At 36.0% G+C, this 10,589-nt stretch overlaps 1 pseudogene across 1 annotated transcript; it reads right to left on the reverse strand.

Moving 5' to 3' along the window:
* Positions 1–1,390: 1,390 nt before the first annotated feature.
* Positions 1,391–8,058, reverse strand: LOC147409027 (xanthotoxin 5-hydroxylase CYP82C4-like; annotated as a pseudogene). Its single transcript, XR_015172387.1, has 2 exons — positions 7,057–8,058; positions 1,391–2,172 (listed from the first exon to the last, which is right to left on the reverse strand). The product of XR_015172387.1 is annotated as a xanthotoxin 5-hydroxylase CYP82C4-like (transcript).
* Positions 8,059–10,589: the final 2,531 nt, after the last annotated feature.

Below are 10,589 nucleotides of genomic sequence, written 5' to 3' on the forward strand. Positions count from 1 at the left end.
GGAATGGTTTGATCTCACTATGGTTTAAGGGTGGACCAGTTGGAAATAGGCATGTTAAAATCACATTGCATGAAATTTCCATGCTACACATCCGCATCATGATCCATGTCATTCAATTGTACCGGCATACATGACCATTGATGGGTCAAGTTACGATAGTTGATCCTATGTTGGTATGATTAATGGACTAGATTGGATATAGATACATTTCGACAATGACAACAAAGTTGAGCTCATACTATTATTATTTTTTATTTTTTTGCAATACATAATTATAAGGTTACACATATAGCCCAAGTGGGAGATTGTTGGATTCTTAATCCAACGTTGGACTTATATGTAAATAATTATGTGTTACAAACTGTTATATAAGGTTAAACCCATTTTAAAAGAGATCTACTAAGGTTCAAGTAATTTGGGCTTTAATGTATTTGATAGAGTGTGAGCCTTTAATATGTAGAAAGTTAAGGGTAATTTCTATGTTTATGATGGGCTAAAATAAAAATATTAAAGAATAATAGTGGTTAGTTATATATATATATATATATTTATATAGCAATTATGGTCTCAAATTACATGTTCTATTCCACTCTTTCTGACTTCCCATTATTAGAGAGAGAGAGAGAGAGAGAGAGAGAGAGAGAGAGAGCAAAGAAAAAGCATAAAAGGATTCTCTAAAAAAAACATGTTGATCTGGAAGGCCAATCGCTTGGCTCTAAAGAGTAATTGGGCGCTATGGATTCAAGCACGCTTCCGCATATTCGTCTTTCATTCTCTTGGTGATTTGACATAGAGGATCTTTGATAAATTAGTTTTTTTTTTTTTTTTTTTAAATTTTAAATTAAGGTTTGGGTCTTGTTTTCTATCAAAGGCTAGTCTGACTCAATTTGGAATTGCCACCAAAATTTGAGACGCCATTGGAGATGCTCTTATAGAGCTTTTGGGGAATTAGGAGAGTGCCACGTCAACCAGACATTAAAATCACAATGTTGAAAATTGATTGTAAATTGGAGGTTCACTGACAGTCCATTTTTGAAGTCGTGGATCATGTGAAAAAAAACTCTTTTTTTCGATTTTTTTTATTAAATCAGATCTAGGTCATTAACATCAGAGGGTCACGGTGTTATTTTTCTTCAATGTTTACTGTCAAACTTGTATAAAGTTCTACAAGGAACAAAAGAAAAATTGTCTACAAAGTATCTGCACCCACCAACAGATAGGGTGCCTCCATGGAAATTTGCTTAGTAAAGAAAGTGTTTTTCTAAGTACTTTTATTGCTAAACAAGACGAAAAAGTACAGTGCAGTTCACATACAGCATAGAATTACTAACAAAGATAGGAGCTACAACAAGTTCACAACCTTCCATAATTAATCCTCTTACTATTTTAATATTTATATTTAGAACACACTAGCCTCAAGCATGGGTTGAGGTCCATCAAACACATGGTCTAGATTCTAGGAATTCTTGAGAAAGAAGTACCCAAGGTTCGGCTAGTGTTGGAGAACCTCAATCATGGGTTGGGCTAGTGTTTTCCCATATATTTTTATCATTCATAAAATTTAGAAGGGAGTCGCGGGGTGATTAGAACTTCAAGTGGGGTTGCTTTTTGATGACTGAAGCCTGGACTCTCGGACATATCAATTGATTTATTTGATGGTGTCTTCAATTCAAACCCATGTAGTAGACGTGCGAGAGTCAAGTGCACCACTCGAAGGCCCAATGATATCCTTGGGCATGACCGTCTACCAGACCCAAAAGGGATCAATTCAAAATGCCGTCCCCTAACATCCACGTTTGCTTGGCTTGTGAGAAATCTCTCTGGTTGGAATTCAGTAGGATTGGACCATATGCGCGGGTCTCTTTGAATTTTCCAAATATTTACTATTAGACGTGTGCCTGCAGGAATATGGTAGCCATCTACGGTGCAATCCTCAATGGCCTCATGTGGTATTGACAATGGAGTGGGTGGATACATGCGCAACGTTTCCTTGACAATGGCTTGGAGGTACACAAGTTTCCTTATATCTGCTTCATCCACGGGTCTGTCCCTTCCAATGTGGCAATCAATTTCATCTTGAGCTTTCTTCAAAATGTGTCGATTGTTCAGTAATAAGGAGAGTGCCCATGTTAGAGTGACCAATGTGGTATCGCTCCCACCAAGGATTAAGGTCTGCAAAGCCAAAGCAATTTTTTAAAAGAAAATCATGTGGCTGGTCAAAGCCTCAAAAATTTGGGGGTCAAGATATATTTTCAGTTTTTTTCCTCCTGTTTTGGTTGATACAATAATAGTTGACTGTCCTAGAGTCAAGTCAACTTGTCCTTTTAACTTTTAAAGAGACCTTTTGGTTCACAATTCAGTGATTCACACATGATAGTCAATGTTGGATTTTACTAAGTCAATCGCTTGCATGAAGTCGTGTGTGTTGAAGGAATCCCCGATTTACAAAAGTACCAAAATTAACATGAGTGAATTATGGTTATACATGCATTAGTTTGCACTTAGTCTATGTCGTATGTATAGTACTTAGCAGATTGGAATACATACTTCCTATGCTGAGCACAAAATACGATTTATACCCATCTAAAATGGTAACCAAAGAGAAAATAAATGAAGTATATTGTAAGAATAATGCTGAAGTCACATCAGGCTGGAACTTCACATCACACTTTTTAACGTGAAAGTGTATGAAAATAAAAGATGCTTTTCATTGAGATACGGCTGAAAAAGCATCTATGGTTCTTATCCACTTTCACGTCAAGAAATGTGATATGAGGTTTCAGCTTAAGGTCACTCTAGCACGACTGTACCTCAAATTTGAGAAAGAGTGTCCTGGGATGACTTTAACATTGTCCTTCAAATCTCATTTTCTCCATGTGGGAGTGTGCAGGAATCATAGGTGCTTTTTAACTCAAATTGAGAAACTATTAATGATCTATATGATTTAATTCATAGGGATATGTGTCCATCATACTTAATCTCAAGAATGATCAGGGATGGAGATGATACGTCTTTTAAAGAAAATGGAAGGAACCAACAAATAAATACTAGTAAATATCCTCCGTGTTCATGAGTATTTTTGTGTGGTAAACTTAAAAAGTACTTTTACATTGGAGGTCCTTTAGTAGGTGGTATCATACCTAGGACTAGGAGGAGATCAAAGTAAGAGGAAGAGTATAATCATAAATCTTGAAGTGTGAGGATCTAAAATCATGACCACAATAATCTACAATTAGATATATTTGGAACAAAACCAAGTGGATAATAGATAAAACCCATTGATTAAAAGAAGTTTTATTATTATTTTTAAGAGAGATTTGCGGACGTATTTGTTGTAATTATATTACAAAAACTCCCTTACTTTATCAAGTTTGTTACAAAACAAAATCTTACTTTATGAATTAGGCTAGCATGACTCAGTAAGATTTTCAATCTTCCTAAGGGTTGTTGGGCCCACATGGATTATCCAATTGAAAATCAAACATACAGATTTCTAAATTTCATGAAAAAATTCAGATTAAAGAATTTTTTTTCTTAAAAATAGTTCCTTTTTTATCTTTATCCTAGGTGTGGAAAAATGATGGCTAACAAACTCCCAAATTTAAAACTAAAAATTAACAGTGAAAATTAACTATTAGTTTAACAAAAAAATTGAAAGTTCTTAGAATTTCTTCCTGTATAACCTTGTGGCATTAGATCATGTTTTTAAATGGCACAAATTAATGTGGGTAGGATCCACTCCAAGGTTTGTTGAGTAACAAATTTATCCTCATCAATTTAAATTTTCCGACGTGGATTCCCACTTCAAGGTTTGTTGCATAACAAAATACATAAAGTAAGGTTCATTAGGTAATGAACTTCATAAAGTAAGGTTCTCTGGAGTTGTCAAAACTCCAAAAGAGGTTTTTGTAATAAAAATGCAACACTTGGGTCTGCGGGGTAAATCTCTCTATTTTTAATTCATGTATACTTTTTGTTATCACTAAAGCTCGAATGACACAAATCGGGACACAAGGGTGACACAAATGACATGGTGGAATGCACATAATCGTAGGTGCATTTTCACTCGTATCTCGCAAAAAAATATCTTCAGTTATGTGTGTGCCACCACGTCATTGTTTGACCGTTGTGTCCCTATTTGTGTCATCTCAACACAGCTCTTTTGTTATTTAAGACCTCTTATTATTTCATGAAAAAATAAAAATAAAAAGAAGGGAGCCTACAAGTAGGCATAGCTGGCGGAGACAAGTCCACGATTAGTACTTTATTTAAAATGGCATGGGGATGCCTTCAAAACAAGCGGGCTAATCAGATTGATCGATCAAATGATCCCATGAGATCCGTGAGGAAAAAGTTGGTGAGAAAAAAGATTTCACTACTACTAGTACGAAGTGAGTGGAGCTTTCATAAGTTAAGTAGTCACAATTGGCAGAGACAGCTAGTACAAGTACGAAGTGAGTAGGATCAGGGTTTTAAAATACGTTTAGACGTCTCGAACGAGACAAATTCATCTCAGACAAGTTTATCAATACGTTTGGACGTATCTTTCAACAATGTGAAAACAATTAATGATTTTAAATCTCATCTGATATGTTTGGCTATTCTATCGGACGATAGAGAAACGTATCGATTTAAAACCATGAATAGGACTACTTTTCTAATCTCAAGTCAATGTAGGCCCACTTTTCCATTCAGCATTACATGTGTTATTGCATGAGGTAGGAAAATGTTGAAGTGACACTAAAATTGACATCGTTTCACATATTGCTGATGTGGAGGTGTGTTCAAAATCAAAGATTATTTTCACTCGTATCTCGATGAAAAATATTTATGATTTTGTACACACATCCACATCAACAATGTGTGAAACGATGCCAATTTTAAGGTCCCTCCAGAACTACTCTATCAAGATAAGAGGAGAAGCACAAATTTCCTCATGGAAAATGTTGGAGTAAATTAACATTCACAATGTGAAAAAGCCTAAATTTGATGATCTTAGGCCACCAAATTTTCATAAAATTTGACAGACTAAGGGTCGAATTTTTCATTGTCAATTTTTTTTTCGACGGTTTGAAACTGTCAAATTAATGCAGGCTGATAGAATTTCGACAGCTCTAAGCTATCAAATCTGGGAGCATCAATAATTTTGACAGTCTTAGACCGTCAAAATTTAGTTTCTAAAATTCGTAGGCCTTCGCCCATCAATTTTTTCTATTGAATTTTCCAATTTTCACGTAGTGATTGTTTCACACATTACTAATGTGAATGCATGTACGAAACCGTTGATAATTTTCATCCAGATACGAGTGAAAAGCATTTATGATTATGTGCGCATCTGCACATCAACAATGTGTGAAACGATGTCAATTTTAATATCAATCCAGCACGACTCTTTCTCATTTAGTGATGTAAGTAAGAAAAAATCTAGTGTCCAACGTGTTGAGTGTATATTTTCTTCCACTCTCGGGTGAATCATATACCAATTAAGCCCTGTGACCCTCTTGTATTAATACTTCTCCCCCTCTCCAATAGATCGATCTTTTGGATTAGTTGGTTGATTAACAAATTATCAGAGAATTAGGTTTGTATAAGTTATGGGTTCGATTCATTCCACCCTTATGGGTGAGAGGCAGATCGGTCACTTGGAGTAGTTGGTTGGTTAACAAAAAGAAGCTTGTAATGGGGGGGATAAGTATGGTCTTCCTAAGATTAGTAAAGCTCTCTTTCAAAATCAGTTTTCCTATATTATCCTCATGCACTAAGTTTTCTATAAAATAAAAAAATGAAAGAAATTGGCAAAGAAAAATGGAATTGAAGAAATAAATAAGTCTATAGTGTTGTGTAAATGTTTTGTATTCTGTTGCGCTATGCAGAACTGCAGGGGTGCACTAAGTTTTTAAGGGTCACGGAAAAGACAATCGTATAATATTTTCTAAGGGGTTTTTTCTATTTTTGGGAGTTTTTGTTTTGAGAAGTTTTACATGTTTTGATAACTCTCGATTATATAAATAGAGATCTCTAGACCTGTAAAACTTATGAGAAAATAGTGATTGTTCCTATGCCTAAGTAGCTAAGGGTCTAAATTTGACGAGTTCATCCAGACCTAGGTCTAATGACATATTGGTTTAGGTTCCTAACACTAAGAAATTCTTTTAAAATCCTTAAGAAATCTCTTCCTATCTCAATCTTTGGTACATAAAACATTAAAGGACTTTTCTAACAATATTGTTAGAGGTTCTTCATCAGACAAATGGTTACGGCAGACCGTTTGTCTAAGATGGAGAGCCTCCAAGGTTGGTTGAGGCTGTGTTTTGGAATTTTCTAGCATCAACCCACAATTGAGGTTCTCTAATAAACATACGGTTGAGATAAGAGGAGAAAAAAAAAAAAAAACAAATTACATAGAAGATTAATTTGTGGCTGTCCTATAAGGATCAATACAATTTGTTCAGGATTTTTTTTTTTTTTTTTTTTTTTTAAGCGGGGTTAGTGGTTAGCATGAGAAGGGGTTCAAGGGGTTTTACCCTCGGACCTTGGGAACAACCTCCACACAAGGTCTTACCATTTAGCTAAGTGATCCTTCTCGGGAGAGATATTTTTCTTGGGAATCCCAAGCATCTCAACCGTTTATTTGATGGGGAGCCTCAACTGTGGGTTGAGAGGTTGAGGCTAGTGCTTATCCTTTGTTTTCAAAAGTGGATCAAAATGCACAAAACCTAAAATAAACTCCCCATTTATGTTTCGAAAACACAATCCTCGACTCATGTTTGAGGCTCTCCACCAAATAGATTGTTGTTGAGATGCTAGCACATCCATATTTTCCTCTTATCTCTGCCGTCTGCCTGATGGAGAGCCTCAACCACTGTTGAGACTAGAAAATGATAAAACTGACTTCCTACAATACTGCGCTGATGTGGTACTGTGCATAGAACAATATATGCTTTTCCTTGAGATACAATTGTTGTACACTCGAGGAAAATTGATGTGTCTCTATAAACACAGTGTTGTAGGAAATCAGTGTAGCACGACTATTCGTTTTTACCAAAATGTACGTACCAAGCTTGTTGCCTTAGTAGCAATATGGGCCTCATAACCAAAGAGCTTTGCACCCTTAAGGATTGACAACATCACGTCCATGAAGTCTCCGTCCCTTTGTTCATCTTTTGACAATTTTTTTTGTTGATGCTCCGGTAGCCATCTCTCAAGAAGATCATCCAATTCTTTTGCAGTTTTTTTCATGGCTTTCTTATGACCTTGCACATCCAACCACCCTATGAATGGCAAATAATCAGACAGCTCAAACGTCCCCACAAGGTGAAAAAAATCACTCATGGCTTTTTGGCACTGTCGCGCCTCCTTCTTGTCCTCATATGCAGCGCTACCACCAAAATATCGATATCGCTTTCCAGCAACCATCCTAACAACCATGTTGAGGATCAAATCATCCAACCATTGCTTCATCTCCACCAAAACACCATTGCCTTGTTATTCTTCACCCACAATTGGTACAACCCCTTTATACACATGTCAACCTCGGAAGCCCGTGCATGCTTGAGCAACTCGAGCCTATGTTCCGAGAGAAGCTCGAGTGTGGCTATCTTGCGCACTTCACGCCAATATGGCCCGGAAGGGCATAAGGCAACTATGGAGTTGTTGTAGCCCATAATCTTCATGGCCACTGAGCTTGGGCGGGTGGCAAAGGCCTTATCATTAGTAGTGAAACACTCTTTTGCCACCTCCCAACTACTCACCACTAGTGCTCTACGTACGCCTAGATGGATTGTTAAAGCCGGTCCATACTTGTCGGCCATGGCTCCCAATGTAAAGTGAGGAAGGAGGTGGCCACCTAGCATAGGAAGATGACCGATGATCGGCCATGCTCCACCCACTTCCGGAGCCTTCTTACTCTTACTGCTTGCATTTCTTCTGCATAAGAATAGATAACAGAGAAAGAAGAGGAAGGCAAAGAAAGAAGTCATAGTAGCAATGAATGGGTAGTGATGAAAGGAGTCCATGGCTTTGTGAGTACTTCAGTTCAGTATGAGCACTACTTCTTCACCTCATTTTATAGCTTTGAAAAAAAAAAAAAAAATTAAAATCTTGAATTTGTTTATAACTGAGATTCTTAAAATATTAGATTAGACTTAAACCATTAGTCCATGTTCTCAATGTTCCCCTCATGAAAATTAACATAAAATTTAAAAATCTAAACTTTCGTATTATATCATGAACTTATTGTCTACTTTTTTTTTTTTTTACCAAATGATGTTGACAATTGAAAAAGTTCCTAAACTGGCCATTTTTTCTCCTTTAATTACCACGGTATCCTCTTATAGTCTAGTGAAAAATGGTCTTAAATGCCCTCATCTCTAACCTCCGAATACCTTTGGTTTTTCTCCTCGGGAAACATGATTCCCTCACAATACCTTTTTTTTATGGGAAAGTGCAGTTGTGTATCATGAGGAATGCAGATATATGATTCTCAAACCTGTCATGTCAGAGTAGTCAATTGAGTTTGCGATGTTCGGTAGTAAGATTATCACAATTCAAGAAGAATCGTGATAATCTGACAACCCCACCAAACAGTGTTTCCTGTGATTTAAGCATATATGTGCATTGAATGACATTCCTAATTTACAAAAGTACCCTTATTTGTTATAAAACTACCTTTGCATGCTTGATGTGACATGCACTGACGAGTCTGTGAGCAAAAAAAAACACGTCTTGTTTAAATTGTCCAGATTAGCACGTTGGAGATTTCAGAACACGTTTTTTACATTATTTGTTGAAAGCACTTAGGGATAGATCTTTATGTGGCATATTAGATGAACTTCAGAAAAATAAAATATTGGTAAAGATTTCTGATGCCTGATGATATTATTACTTCCAAATTAAGTATAAAATCAAATAATTCAAAATCTATAACAGAACATCTAATGGGGATTCATGACAATGTTATCAAACAATAAAAATTGCGATGATGAAATTCAAATAATGATGATATGATAAGAAATAATCAGACCATAGTAGGGAAATCAAGGTCAAGCTTGGTATATTTAATTGTGAGCATAGGGAGAACAACTCTGCTGCTCCTGAGAGGAATTGTATTGGCACACCAACTTTTATTTACAACACACCAATCTTTTAGAAATTGAATATTAGGATTGATGTGTTATAGTAAAAGTTGGTGTGTAAATATATTGTTCTTATCACCTGTCGGGATTCTACGATGGGCATGTCTTGGTATTTTGAGTTGGAAAATGCTGAAGTAACATTGAAATTGGTATCGTAGGGGATATTGGTGTGCACAGAACCACAGATGCTTCTTACTTGTATCGAGATGCTTCTCACTCTTATCTCAATGACAAGCATCTATGGTTCTGACATATATCTATGTCAGCAATGTCCCCCATGACGTTCCTCAGAATGTTATTCCAAGATTCTTAAGTATTAAGGATCAAGCTCTGAAAAATTTTGAGTTCTTCATGGCAATGTGAAATATTATTATTAATCCATATGTGAATTAGTCTGCCATAGAAGCAAATTAAGGAGATGGTTTGGTTTTGATAATGTTGAAAGGGTGCTTTCTAGCCTACCATTTGGCATGTTTGAAAAGAAAGGAATGGAAGGAAAATGCTGCAATGACACGGGGTGTGTACTGGGATTCTGACAAGTCTGATGAGAGATGTGCACATAATCATAGATGTGTTTCCTCGCGATACGAGTAAAAATCATCTTCGGTTATGTATGCATCTCCACGTCAGAATTGTGAGAATCGCAATAAATCTTGTGTCACCCCAGCACGACTCATCATGGAAAGAAATCTATGACTATATGTGCACTGCCACGTCAACGTAGTATTGAAATTTATGGCTATCTGGCTATAGTGTTTTTTTTTTTTTTTTTATTGTATCTCAAGTTTGACTTACTCAAGTCATATAGCATGAGTCATTTTTTCGCACACGGTGCTTATCACGTCAAGCATACTAGTTTTGTTACTAACATAGGTATTGTAAATTAGTAATGCCATCCAATACATATGGGGATTGAGGATCCCAGATTTTTGTAAGCAAAAAGTTTTTCATTCAAGATTTGGTGCTCATAGTCAAATGTAGAAGAAAAAAAAAATGAGTGCAAAGTTCACAAAAATCTGGGATCCACCAATCACATGTACTCATGTCTATTGAATAACATTCCTATTTTACAAAAGTACTATTGTTAGTTACAAAACTACTTTGCATACTTGACGTGGCAAGCAAGTCTGTAAGCATAGTGAGCAAAAATTCTGTGAGAAGAAAACGACGCGTCAAATATATGTTCAAATATCTGGATGAGAAAGGAGGAAAAAGTATCTCCAACCCAAGTCTTCAATTTTTTTATTCTTTTATTTTTCAAATTAGCATCTTCAAATTTGAAAACTCCAAACCACTTTCAAAAAGTTGATGTTACTAATGTTTATTTTATAAGAAAAAACTTACTTGTAAGGGCAGGTGTTTTACATGATCAGGTCCTTATTGAAACCCAAAATTCTTGGTTAGGATCCCAACTCCTAAGTTATTGGATAGGAATAGATTAGATTTTTGGGTCTA

The sequence above is a fragment of the Akebia trifoliata genome, chromosome 2, assembly GCF_017979445.1.
Source record: "Akebia trifoliata isolate Shusen 1 chromosome 2, ASM1797944v1, whole genome shotgun sequence".
In the NCBI taxonomy this organism is placed as follows: Eukaryota; Viridiplantae; Streptophyta; class Magnoliopsida; order Ranunculales; family Lardizabalaceae; genus Akebia; species Akebia trifoliata.